The sequence below is a fragment of the Diadema setosum genome, chromosome 13 (assembly GCF_964275005.1).
Source record: "Diadema setosum chromosome 13, eeDiaSeto1, whole genome shotgun sequence".
NCBI lineage: Eukaryota > Metazoa > Echinodermata > Echinoidea > Diadematoida > Diadematidae > Diadema > Diadema setosum.
Window position 1 is genome coordinate 37,513,185 of NC_092697.1, and position 9,931 is coordinate 37,523,115.

Sequence of the window (9,931 nt, forward strand, 5' to 3'; positions counted from 1 at the left end):
AACATTGATCCACCATGTCCACAATATCTATGCAGTCCAAAGGGTTCACTTGCAGAGACCACCTTGTGGGAGGTGCTCAAAGTAATCCTAAAGGCAATGAAAAACATGCAGTATACAACCGCGAAAAATGATCCATGGTTACATGCCTTTGAAAAGCTTTTCCGCCTGTGTAGCGCATACGCTTTTATTTTCGTAAAATGCAATTAAGGTGATAAAGGAGACGTTGCTTTACAATATCTATTTTGTCAAGCCCTTGGGAAGTACCCAGATCACCCCTGCCCTGACCGTCGGGGTCCCAAAACAGATTAACAAAACATACAGTATATGTCAAATCAAACTCACTTGTACATGCATGTAAAGTCGTTTTGCCGAGTGGTAAATAAAGACACTTTACTTTTCACGATTTTTTAATGGTATAGAGACACTGCTTTACAATCACAATATAGTCAAAGGGGTGCACATTCAAAGGCAACCGAGTGGGATTTGTTCAAAACCATCCCACCCCCAGGGCAATAGGAAACATGCACTAGCATATAGCACAAATATATTTCAATTTACCATGCCTTCACATTGTCGTTTCGGTTGTACAGCAATTGCCCTTTTGTTTGTAAGAAATGCAATATAACTAAAGAAAGAAAAAATGCTCTACATTAACTATAATATCGTCAAAAGGGTCAACATTCAAAAGCAATCCCCTGGGAAGTGTCCAAAATTACACCGCCGCTCAAGCCCCGTAATTACATCACACGGATACTACGAACGCAAATACCGACGTTCTTTCGTGCATGGTTTTAGAAGTAGTTCCAGCAATACAGCTACACACTTTTATATCAATGAATGTCGTGAAAATGACAGGAGAAGCATTGCTTCAAAATATCTATTTAGTGAGAGGATGTACATTAAATGCCAATCCTGTGGGATGTGCTCCAAATTCCCCCCCCCCCGGAACCGCCACCTTCAGTGCAGAGGCATGAAAATATACCTCATGAAATATTGCAAATTTAGATAAAATTTGGGTGCTTCTGTTTACTTTTAGTTTTCACCATCAATTAATTACATAGTACTAGACTCTAACATTACAGAGCTATTGTAATGAATACAAAATTATGTAGAGTCTGCAGAACTAAGGTCTACACCAAAACTAGTATTATGTTACAGACAGTATCATTCCATCAAACTAATCTTGTAATCTGTTACTTTCACACTCAGCAAAGAAAATATACAAATAACAATCTATTCATAGATGTTCTCTTTAAATATTAGTAAATTCAACTCAATTCAATACAGCACATCAACAAGTTCTGATTTCATGTCATACCTAAATCCTGACATATTTTTAAACATGTGAGACTGAAGTTCATTGAACATAAACTTGCAGTGGAAAAGCTTCAATAAATGAAGGTTGGTTTTTGTTTTTTTTTTTTTGGTACTTTGCTTTCAGGTTAAAGTAAATGTGTGTTGCAGAATGGTTTTAAAAACAATAATATGACACAAAATACAATCAGATACATACCAGAGGTTTGATTTATGGCAGATTTTTTTTTTGACTGATCCCGGTCTGATCCAAACAATAAAGCTTCTCACCAAAACTTTTGTCCTATCACTAGCAAGCTTGCTTATTTCTCCACAATAGAGGGTGCGCATCGTCATCCATCTGGAAATCTTCTTGACCAATTCTTGACAGGTGTCAATGTCAACTTTGGATGGCCGTAACTTTCTTGTTATTTGAGCAATATCTACGAAATTTTCACATTTTATTACATACATATTTGGTACAATTTTGAAGAATATCCAAACAAATTGAATTTGTTTTGGTATGATTTAGAGATAGAAGAGTATTATGGTGAAAATACATTTTTGCTAAAAATGTGAAAAAATTGAATTCTGGCCTCAAAAGTGATATAAAGATTGGTATGACCCCCTACATAATTGGTATCATCATATAGATAATTTAATTTTCTTGAATTTGATACTAAAGCCATGATAATTGAACAATTTTGTCAAAGGTTACATGTATTTTTATGAGATACTGACATTTTTACCATGCGTTATGATGGAAACGGATTTTTGACTACTATGGGACACGGTTTGACCTGTTAACATTGCATTTTTGAAATCTACGCACAAAATTGGTCTAGATGAAGTAAATTAAAATATATATATGTTTGGGGTGCATTGGAACCCCCCTTTCCGACTCAACTAATAGGCCCCTGTTTTAACACCTAAAAATCATGTCCGAGTGATAATTATTTCGAAGTTATTGCAGCCAGGAATGACATCATATTTTGCACTTTTGCAGCAGAAATACATGTAATATTGGATTTTCATCGTATTTTTTTTTTACTTGATCTGAGGGAAATTGCGAGGGCACGACGTCATCAACCCACACTTTTGAATATTCAAATCAAATTGTTCCATATGTGTTCTGCAAAAATTGACATCACATAGATTTAGGAGGTTTTTACGCGAAATTTGGCAATTTCATAACTTCTCTGATTTTCATCCCAATTTGATAGGGCTTTTTAGATTAACTTTTAAATGGGGTGGAATTTTCCTGTAATACTTATGTTTGACGTCGGGTTTGACGTTTTCTTTTGCATTTATTCAGACCCAACAGTACATGCGGAATGAAAGCAAGCTGCTGATCACAAAAGAGTCTATCGTCCGGTGTGTGGACCTGGACACTGACGTGGTAGTCTTGTACGGGCTTACTGGAAAGCATGTGGAGAAAGAAGTACATCTATCTCAGCGGTATCTGTATTGTGAATTGCATTAGCGGACATAGTGTAGGGGAAAAAAAAGAACTCTGAATAGTGTACTAACCTCCCGCTAAGCTTACACGAAATAAAAAGGTATTGATAACATTCGCGTCATCAAGAACACAGGAGCCGCGGAACGTCTTTTGAAAGTGTTTTTTTCTGTGTGTTCGTGTGTGTGTGTGTGTGTGTGTGTGTGTGTGTGTGTGTATGTGATAGAGAAAGAGTCTGTGCTTGTGGGGTACCTGTCAGCCATTAAAAACTCATAGGTAATTTTATCTCTTCTTTTTTTTTTTTCGATTACGGGATGTGTTCGGGGGGGGGGGGGAGGTTGTATTCCCCCCCCCCCCCCCCAAAAAAAAAGAAAGAAATATGTATATATAGAGAGTGGGGGAAGCTGCAGACCATCCCTATTTCTCCAGTTTCGGGCCCCCTGCAAAGCGCCTGGTAGACTTTCTGTTTAATTGAATTAGGCCTATTATAAAATCAAAAGGTAAGAAACTTGTTCCGTGGCCCTCATCAAAGAGGTACGAAAGTTTTCATATAATTACGTTATAGCCCTACGATGACAAAATGCAAAAATATAAACTAATTATGATAATATCACTCAATGGTCTTTAGAACTTGTGCATTAAAAGTTTCTCAAGAGAAATAAGATTCTTAATAAAAGTCACATCGATCTATAAGTGTTGACGGTAGAGTCCATAGCACAAACACAGACATGCACATACATGTATGAACAGATGGATAGGAATGTAGCTACTTCGATGCATTGCTTGGAGTATAGGAAGCACAGGTCATTATGTCATGCACACATTGAGATTAAAACTAAAGATTTCAATCAATACAATGAAGGGCGATAGTTAATTTTAAACAATAACATTCTGCTTCTGTAATCACGTAATGACCTCTAAAAATTATTGCACTGAAAAGTACTGAAAATTAAATACGCTCCGATTCTTGATTGTGACATGATGATTCCTGTCGTTTTCCGCTTGATATAAATGATTAGGCTATTGCGTATACTGTATGTCTTGGTAGCTAACAATCGATATCATCGTGTCATTTTATATATATATATATATATATATATATATATATATATATATATATATATATATATATATTTCTTTTTTTTTTAAGGCGGGGGGTGGGGGTTGAAGCAACGGATGACCAAAATTTTCATTGCTTTGCCACAATAAGGGGGAGGGGGGTTGGGGGAGTTGATGCCTCAGAGTCCCTGAACTGTGAATTTTTTAAATCTTCTTCTGCCGAACCGAAAAATATAGAGCTAAGTTAGTGCTTTGAAAACATTATAACGACTGAAATGTCATGTTTGATTATGGCAGATCCGGGGGTGCCCTGATTGGGGGGGGGGGGGACGGAGAGGAGGGGGATTGTCTACATTTACTGCATCTTCGTGATAAATCTCACAACGGATTTTCACCAAACTTGGCAGATAGCATTTTATTGAAGCTTCAGATCCCAAATCTTTGGATCTTTTAGTCTTCTTCTGTCGAACAAAAAAAAAAGAAAAAAAAAACCCGAACCCATTTTTTGCATGTTCTTGTGAAATCTATGACGGATTTTCACCAAACTTGGTAGAGACAGAATCTTTATCGTGATATGACCTTCATTATTTTGTTCAAATGCACTCTGCAGACACCAGTTACTGAAATCTCAGGTTCGATTATGACGGATCCAAGGGTGCCCTGATAAGGGCAAGGGAAGGAAGGGGAGATGGGGATGAGAAAGAATTTATACACCTATCAGTATCTTTTTAGAAAAATGACGTGGGAGCTAGCATCCCTAGGTTAATAGAATCCCATTAAGGGGCAACAGACAGGGCGTGGGGGTGGGGAGAGAGACGGGCGTGGTTCGGTTGAGACGAAGGCCCAAATCTAAGGGATTACTTAGAAAAATTTTCTTAACCACAAGTGTGAGAGATATAAAAACAGTACCGTGCTTTATTAGTAAGTACAGTTTACGCAAAATGTAGGCTCAAGTTGCCTATGGCAGATGAAGGGATGCCCAAAAAAAAGGGGCAGGGTAGGAAGGAAGCGAGGGAGTGGGGTCGTTCGGGTGGAATTCAGCATTTCTGATACTTCCTGAAAACCCTACACTAACTAAATGAATACATATTTGAAGGCATTTTCTGTACACTTGAGAATAATAGAACACAATTTTATCACATTTTTTAGAAGGTAGGCCTATACTTTGATGAAATTTAAAGGGTGTGTACAGTTCTGGTGGAGGTGAAGATTTAGCTTTTAACGTTTTGCGAGATATTCAGAAACCACTCTTTGAGATGTCAAAGAGCATGCAGTTCTAAGGGGTATCAAAAGTTTGTTCGACTAAAATCGGTTTTGAAATGACTGAGATATCCAAAAACAAGGTGAAACAAAGAGATCCTAATAAAGTTGTGGCATGTCGCCTTTTATTATTAGCACTTTTTTGGATATCTCAGCCATTTGAAAACCAATTTTCATCAAATAAACGTTGAATCCTTATCAAAATTACATGCTCTTTCATATTTCATAAGAGGCTTTTAATTATCTCACTTAGGAATGTTCAAAACCTGAATCCATACCTCAACCAGTACTGCACAGTCCCTTTAACCTCTACTTATTACTTTGGGGTTACCCTCGTCTTAGTCCCCGCTTTGGGTAAGGGGAACAAATTGGACTTGTTGCCCCTTCGAACAAAGTGGGATTCTATTTACCTAGAGATGCTACCGCCCACATTTGGTAAAAATCTGTCAAAGACTTTTCTAGAAAATGCAAAAAATGTGGAAAATCCCTCCTCGCCCTCACTCACCCCACCCCCATTAGGACAACCCTCGATCCACCACAATCGTACATGAAATTTCAGTCATTAATGTTAAAACTTAGCTCTAATCCTTTTCGGTTCCACAGGAGAAGATATAAATTCCAGAATCTAGGGAGTCTGAGGCTTCACCCACACCCCTTTAAGCGTTGTGTGTGTGTGTGTGTGTGTGTGTGTGTGTGTGTGTGTGTGTTGGGGGGGGGGGGACTCAACAAATTAATGTCAAGTTTGGTGAAAGTCCGTCGTATATTTCTCAAGAAGATGCTGAAAATGTGGAAAATCCCCCTCCTCCCCGTCATACCCCCCCCCCCTCCCCCCTCGATCTTGGCACCCATGGATCCGCCATAATCAAACATGAAATTTCATTCATTGATATTATGTTCATAGCACCAACTCTCCTCTATTTTTATGGAATGTTTAAAATCCCTCCTCGCCCTCACTCACCCCCCCCCCCCCCTCCCCCACAATAAGAACAACCCTCGATCCATCACAATCAAACATGAAATTTCAGTCATTGATGTCAAAACGTAGATCTATCCTTTTCGGTTCGACAGAAGAAGATAAAAATTCCAGAGTTAGGGACTCTGAAACTTCAACCCCCGGAAGCTCATTTCAGACCACCATTTACATGCTATCTGCCAAATCTGGTAAAAAAAAAAAAAAAAAAAATCCGTTGTGAGGTCTACGTGAAAATGGTACAAATGTAAAAGACAGGTGGTCACCAACACATGTGGCAAATATGGTAATGGTTCATGCGCATCTTTGATTAAGAGTTCTCTTCATTATTATATACATTTAATAGGCGAAATGAACATTTCCCGACGGCTTTTGCACCTATCCTGGCAAAATTGCGTATTTCCGCATTTCCCAGCGTCACGTTTGCACATTTCTCGTTGATGATATTTAGAGATTTGCACATTTCCCGGCCAGACATTTGCACATTTTCCGGTTCCACACGATGCAGTTATTATGAAAGCACACGACAGATTGGTGTAAATGCTGGAGTCCGTCCTTCGTATTATTTTTGCGCACTAATCATGTATAGTAGGCTATATCGCTTCAGACTCTGTGATGCTGTTTAGCAAAATCGACAAATTGGAAAGTCATTCTATCCATTGTATTTTCCTTTTCCGCCTACTTATTTTTTTTTTTCGCACACGTAATGTAATTTGGTTAGTTTTTATTTTTACTCATCTGTGTTCTGTCTCAATATATGACGGATAAAGGCACTGTGACGTACTGGAAAGACTCTTGACTTTTGACTTTCAATCGGAAGACCAGAGTTCGGTTCCCGTTCATTGCTTATACGTAATTACCCGCCATGTCCCTCTCGACCCATGTGTGTAGATTCCTGGCAATGTTTGGGTAATAACAATGGCAGGATCCTCCGGCAGAGCAGTGACAACAGTATTCAAAAGGCTATACCCTGGATGAGGAAGATAATATTGCTTATATAATTCACACTTGTTTATAACCTATACGATTTTCAATCGACCTGATATGCTACGTAGACCTTACAATACGTTTATTAATAATGCTAAGATAACGAAAGTGTGACGTCAAAGTTGAGTGTCAAGTCTTGTCCTTGTTCAAACATAAATTACACCTTTTTGAGGACATTTCAACTGGAGATTTTTGACGTGAGTACTAAGGATGAGGACACATTTCTTCGAAATATAGGTTTTTCATTAAACCGATATGCCTACAGGTGGAAAAGCTCAAGAAAAATCTCGGAAATCCCAAAGGGGCAAGTTGTCAGAGAATGACCGGCGAAGGGACAAGACCCCCGCCGGTGAGCCCGGGGCCGAAGAATCGAACTTTAGCTCAGACGAGGAGTCAACTCCAGCTGGTCAGTCAAGCAACCATAGCTTCGACAGCACGCTGAAAGACGCCATTGAACATTGTTGAACGCCAAATTGGGCATTCTCTGCGTTCACCGGACCTTGTCAAACAGATTGCCAACGAAGTTTTTGAGGTGATTGCTGCGAAGCTCGAAGAGCGTGTAACGTCCAAAGTGTATAATGCTGTGTCCTTGGACCTTCAAAAGCACGCTGATGAGCTTAACGCCATGAAAAAGAAAATCTCGGATATGCAGAGAGACATCAAAAAACTCAACGACGACAGAGACGATGCTGAGCAGTACAGCAGGCGAAATTGCTTGCGAGTATACGGCGTCAGAGAGGACCCAAATGAACGCACTGACAAACTGCTGCTTGATCTCTTCAACTCCAAAATGGGCCTACAAATACCTCCTGATGCGATCGACCGCAGCCATCGTATAACTCCACGTCCATGGCAGGATGGCGCCGCCGAAGATCGCAACGCGCCTGACGATCGAACCTCATCGTACGCAGATACAACCAGAAGGAAGGGACCTCGGGCGATTATCATCAAGTTCAGCCGCTACAACGCGAGAAGCGATGTCTACAAAGCCCGCACTCGACTGAAGGACATACAAGGACCCAAGATCTTCATCAGAGAGGACCTAACTGCTAGCCGAGCCGCACTTTACAGGAAGCTTGTCAATAGCAGAAAGGCGAAGACTTGCTGGACACAAGACGGCATCATTTTCGCCCTCAACAAAGACGCCAAGCGAGTCAGAATCTCATCTGCACTGGACATCGAAAATATGTGAGACTGATCGTTAGTATCTCTTGTGTATCAAATGTATAGTAATATATATAATATGCCTTATAATGTCAAATACCCATGTATAAGTTGCCGCAGAGATGTGAAATGGGATCAAAACGCTATTTTATGTGTATCATGTGATAAATGGAGTCACTTAAAATGTTCGAGAGCATCTCGAGATATATTTAATTCCGAGGTAGATTGGGTTTGCGACAAGTGTATATTTCAAGAACTTCCTCGATTTATTCCATCAACAGAAGTTGAAGATAACTCAGATGGTGTATCATTACACAGTAAATATGATTATGGTAATGCCAAGAATATATTTGATAAAATTCGCTCATTACCTGGATTTAATATTGTTCATCTTAATATTTGTTCTTTAACAAAGAATATTGACGAGATTCGTCACATTGTAAGCAATGAGAAAATTCACGTAATGTCATTATGCGAAACCAGACTGGACGACACGATCTCTGATATTGAAGTAGATATTCGAGGCTATCAATGTATAAGGTTGGACAGGAATCGAAGTGGTGGTGGCATTGTGACCTACATCAACGAAAATGTTGAATTCAGTGTCAGAAAAGATTTATTCATTGACGGTCTAGAGCTTATGTGTATTGACATTTTTTTGCCAAAGCAAAAACCTATTATTATAGTATATTGGTACCGTCCTCCAAACTCCCACAATGCGATTTTTGATCAGTTTGAAACTTTACTACAGTCGTTAGAATTTTCCTCAAAAGATGTTATAATTTACGGAGATTTGAACTGTGATTTAATGAAGAAACCTTGGTCATGTCAATCGAGACGGCTTCAACTTTTAGCTGAAGATTTCGATCTGAAGCAATATGTCGACAAGCCGACAAGAATCACACAGTCGACAGCTACATTGATAGACGTGTTGTTTTCATCTTGTAAGGATAAAGTGAAATTCTGTGATGTACTGCCGTTATCAATTAGTGATCATTATATGATCGTTTGCTCTTTAGGTAAAGCCAAGGCTGGGAAAGGTTACCATAAGTTTACATATTGCCGAAATATGAAAATGCTTAATCTGGAGGACTTTAAGGCTGATTTAGAAAAGATTAGCTGGGATGATGTACTGGGTGAGTCAGATCCGAACAGTGCGTATGACAAATTTTGTCATAAGTTTATTCCTCTATTGGATAAACATGCCCCCCTTCGAAAGAAAAGAATACGGCATCGAGAGTCACCGTGGATGAATATTGATATATTACGTAAGATGCGTGAAAGAGATCACATGAAACAACAAGCTCTTCGCTCTAAAATCGACGAGGATTGGAAATCATATAAGAGATTGAGAAACTCTGTAACTGATATGATACGGCGAGCAAAACGAGCCTATGTGTCTGAAAGCATTGTAAGGAATAATGGTGATACAAATGCAATGTGGAAATCAATACGACGTATAATGCCAAAGAAAAACAGTGATACTCGCATTCAAAAGTTGATCATTGAGGGAAATGAAGTTAAAGGTTCAAAAGAAATAGCGGCCTCTTTGAATGATCATTTTGTAAGCTTGGCTGCTAGAAGAAAACAGGAGTCTAATACGAAATTTGGTAAAAATATGCAACAATATTTATCTAGGATTAGATCTCAGTTCACTTTTACTCAAATTTCTCCAAATGATGTAATGAATGTTACAAAAAATATTTCGAGGAACAAAGCTACTGGTTTGGATCAAATTCCTG

At 38.9% G+C, this 9,931-nt stretch overlaps 1 pseudogene; it reads left to right on the forward strand.

Moving 5' to 3' along the window:
- Positions 1–7,280: 7,280 nt before the first annotated feature.
- On the forward strand, positions 7,281–8,217 carry LOC140236886 (uncharacterized; annotated as a pseudogene).
- The last annotated feature ends 1,714 nt before the right edge of the window (positions 8,218–9,931 follow it).